The following is a 4,358-nucleotide window of genomic DNA, read 5'->3' on the forward strand; positions in this document are numbered from 1 at the left end:
TGAACCCGACTAAGTGTACACTATTCGAACACCAGTCCCCTAAAGCTACGTCTTGCAAAGCAAAATCCGTAGTCGGGTGAGGAGACTAGCGCAGGTCGATGCTCAGGAAGCAGACGCGGTTATCATCTCCAGCATTATCACACCTCCCTCCTTAAAAGAATGGTTATTGGTTAATGGTTAAAAGCAAGATAAATGTGCTAGACATCTAAGGTCATGTAGCACTATAGTTAATGTTAGGGAAGGGTGGTTGAGTTAGTGATTAGTTGTCTAAGCTGGGCAAAGGAATTGGTGAGTAAAAGGGTTAGGGTCGGGTGTGGTAAGGAGTTAGATTAGATGAAGGATATGTATGCGTTTGAGGAAAGAGAATAGGTTGTTGAAGCAGAAAGTGTGGGAATCTGTAAGGATGTCTGATAGGTTGGGAGGTCGGTGAAGGGAGGGTAGGTGGGGGAAAGCAGAGGTATGGGTTGTTTCAAAACGTGGGCACGACAATAGGATGTGTGGGATTGATCAGATTGTGACATCAGATAGGAGTGTGTTAGACGGGTGTGGCCAAAGCAGGCGAGAGCGGTCTCCCAACGTCTGTTCCGATGAAATGGAGCTGACCAGGAGGAGATTGATAGTTTTGCAGAATGTAATTTATTAGTGTGGAGGCTTGACCAAAAAGATTGCCATCGATTATACAAGGTCTTAAAGTGTGGGTAATAATCCGTGGCTGGGATACATGAGAAGCGTGGTTGGTATGATGTGGACATAGCGGCGTGGCGTGCTAGGGTATCTGCCTGTTCATTGCCGGGGATTCCAACATGGCTGGGCACCCAGCAAAATTTGATTGTTTTATGGCGTGTGGACAGGTAGAACAACCAGTTCTGGATCTTACAAACAAGGGGGTTGGTAGTGTGTATTGACTTTAGGAGAGTTAATGAGTTACGGTAGTCAGTAAAAATTGTAAAAGAGGAAGAGGAGAGTGAGTATATGTGTTTTAGAGCAAAAAGGAATGCATACAGTTCTGTAGTAAGGACACTGGATTCAGGAGGAAGGGAGTATTTGAAAGTACGAGTTGGGAAGATTACTGCAAAACCAGCACCGGAGGTGGATTTGGAGCCATCAGTATATACATGAATACTAGAGGAATGAGTGGAGACATGGTTAAGGAAATGGGTGAGAAGGACAGTAGGAGGGATATTTGATTTTGGTGGGTCGGGGAAAACAGAAGCACAAATATGGGGGTGAGGTATAAGCCAGACGGAATGGACAGAGAACGGGAGAGGTTGGAGATGGGGAAAAGGGGAATGCGAGTGGAGAAAGGAGTAGGTAAACATGGAGATGAAGCTAAGGTAAGAAGTAGGGATTGTGGGATAGTTAGTTTAGTGAGGGAAAGTTGGTGGAATCGAACATAGCATCGGAGAGAGAGAAGGGCACGACGTCGAGATAGAGATGGTATGCCTGATTCAGTGTACAGGCTCTCAACTGAAAGGCGCCTAGTGCTAAGTGAAGACCACAGTGATGGATTGTATCAAGATGGGCAAGGAGAGAAGTTGAGGCAGAGGAGTAGATATGGCATCCATAATCAAGAGTGGAGAGGATCAAAGTAACATGAAGATGAAGGAGAGTTTTGCGATCTGAGCCCCATGATATATGGGATAGAGTTTTTAAGATTCGAAGGCGGCGGAGAGCTTTTTCTTTAATGTGTAGAATATGGTCTCGCCAGGGCAGTTTGGAGTCAAAAATGACACCTAGGAATTTGCCAGAGGAACAGCATTGGAGTGGAGTACCATATAAGAAGAGTGGGGGTAGGGGACCTACACGTGAGAGAAAAGGATGGAGAAAGATTTAGAGGTAGAAAAGCGGAAGCCATGGTTTGTGGCCCAGGAAGATACTGATGAGATTGCAGATTGAAGAAATTGTTAGAGATTTGGTATGGATGTGCCAGAGGCATAGATGGTTAAATCAACATATAGTGATGACCGGGCTCCTGGTGGTAAAACTGAGACAATATAATTAACAGCAAAAAGGAATAAAGTGGTACTGAGCACACTGCCTTGTGGGACACCTTCGATTTGAGGAAAGAAAGATGATGTGGCAGAGGCAATTTTGACCTGGAAAGTGCGTTGGGAGAGGAAGGACTTTATGAAGACACCCATGTTTCCACGTATGCCTAGAGAGGACAATTGTTGGAGAATATGGTACCACCATGTCGTATCATGTGCTTTTTCTAGATCAAAAAATATAGCTAGTACAGATTCATGCCGTGCAAATGCAGATGTAATATATGTCTCAAAATGAGCAAGGGGGTCAGCTGTGCTTCTGGCCCGGCGAAAACCGAATTGGGAAGGAGAGAGAAGATTGCAAGATTCAAGATACCACATTAAGCGGAAGTTCGCCATTCACTCTAATAGTTTGCACAAGCAGCTAGTTAGTGCGATGGGGCGATAGTCTTGAGGGAGGGTACCCGATTTATTGGGTTTCAGGAAGGGAAGGATAAGAGCTTCTCGCCAATTAGAAGGAAAATTTCCTGATGTCCATATGTGGTTGTAGATTTTTAATAGGAAGGATAAGGAGGAAGATGGGAGTTGCCGGAGCATACGGTAGTGAATACCGTCAGGGCCTTCGTGAGTGTTGCAGCACGATTGTAGGGCAGCAATGAGTTCAGAGGAAGAAAATGGAGCATTATAGGACTCAGTGGAGGATGGGGTGAAGGTAATGGGGGTACGTCCTCTAGTGTTCTTTATAGAAGAGAAGTGTAGAGAAAGGTGAGAACCACTACTGACCTGGCTGAAATAATCACCCAGTTCATTAGTGACTTGGAGAGGATCAGAAATGAGGACAGAATATGGAGGACAGGGGCAGGATGGGGGGGATGTTTGCCTGATAGTTTATGGATTCGGCACCAAACATTTGAGATAGATGTAGAGGATGTAATTGATGAAACATAATTTCGCCAGCTATTTGTTTTACTATTCCGGATTGTACGACGAAGATAGGCAGATGCTCTTTTAAAGGAGATAAGGGCTGATAGTTGATTTGGAGTACCTCTCTTGTAGCGGTAACTGTTCCAGGCTGCACGTTTTAAGTGAAGTGCTTTAGTGCAATCAGAATTCCACCATGGAACACATTTGGAGGTATGTGGTCTTGAGGTTCGAGGGATAGCTGTATGTGCAGCTCTTAAGACTGTATTTGTGAAACACTGTATCATTTCTGAAATGGAGGTGAGGGGGGATGGAGGGATATGAATAGCAGAGAGCGAAGTGAAAGTAGGCCAGTCGGCTCTATCAAAGCACCAGCGTGGGGAGTTAGGAAGTGGTACGTATGAAGTAGGAGAAAGGAAAACTGGAAAGTGGTCACTATAGGGAGAGTGGTCTAAGACTGACCAGTGGAAATCTAAATGAAGAGAAGGGGAGCATAGAGAGGGGTCAATACATGAAAAAGATTGCGTGCATGTATCAAAGTGTGTGGGGCGAACTGAATTTAGAATAGTAAGGTCAGCTGTGGAGAGGAAGCGCTCTAGAGATCGGCCTCGGGAGTTGGTGATTGAATCACCCCAAAGAGTGTGGCAGCAGTTAAAGTCACCAACTATGAGGAAAGGTGGTTGAAATTGGGAAATTAGATTTTCAAAAGCAACAAAGTCAATGGGGTGGGAAGGGGAGAAGTAGACTGAAATCACTGTGATCCAACGATGAAGGAAGATACGAATAACTGTGCAAGGGACATTGGTTTGAAAGGGAGGTGTGACACAAGGTGTTTTCTGATTGATAAGTATGGACGAGACATAAAGGGAATGTGAGGAAGAGACAAAATGATAATTGGGGATTGGTATTGGAGGATGTGTAAGAAAAGTCTCTTGAAGGCATACAATAGATGGGTTATAAGAGGAAAGGATATGACGAAGGTCAGGTCTGTGGGAGCGGAAACTGCGAACATTCCAAAGAAGGATAGTTATACTTTAGTGATATAGATTGTAGTATGTGTTGGAGATTTTGAGGGGGAAGCAGCTAGAGGGTGGGATAAGGACTGAGAGGTCTGAGATGGGAGAGGTGTGGGAGTTGGTGTTCTACTAGGAGGGGTATTAGAAGATGGAGGGTCTGAGGAAGGGGATATTTGTGACATAAGGGATTCACGTGTGTATCCAGGAGGGAGTGGAAGGGATAGAGGGGATGGTGGGAGGGTTAATGTGGGCGGGGTTGGGGTCGGGGGGGATGGGCTGTGTTGGGAGGGTGTAGGAGGATAGGGTGTAGGGGGGATATCATTAGGAGAAGGATGGATATCAGCAGTTACTTGGAGTGTGGAAGGAGCAGGAGTTGTAAGATTTGGAGGTTGAGTGTCAGTTTTCATTAAGTAATCTTGAATATTTAAAGTTTCTT

The sequence above is a fragment of the Penaeus monodon genome, chromosome 42 (assembly GCF_015228065.2).
Source record: "Penaeus monodon isolate SGIC_2016 chromosome 42, NSTDA_Pmon_1, whole genome shotgun sequence".
Classification (NCBI taxonomy): Eukaryota; Metazoa; Arthropoda; class Malacostraca; order Decapoda; family Penaeidae; genus Penaeus; species Penaeus monodon.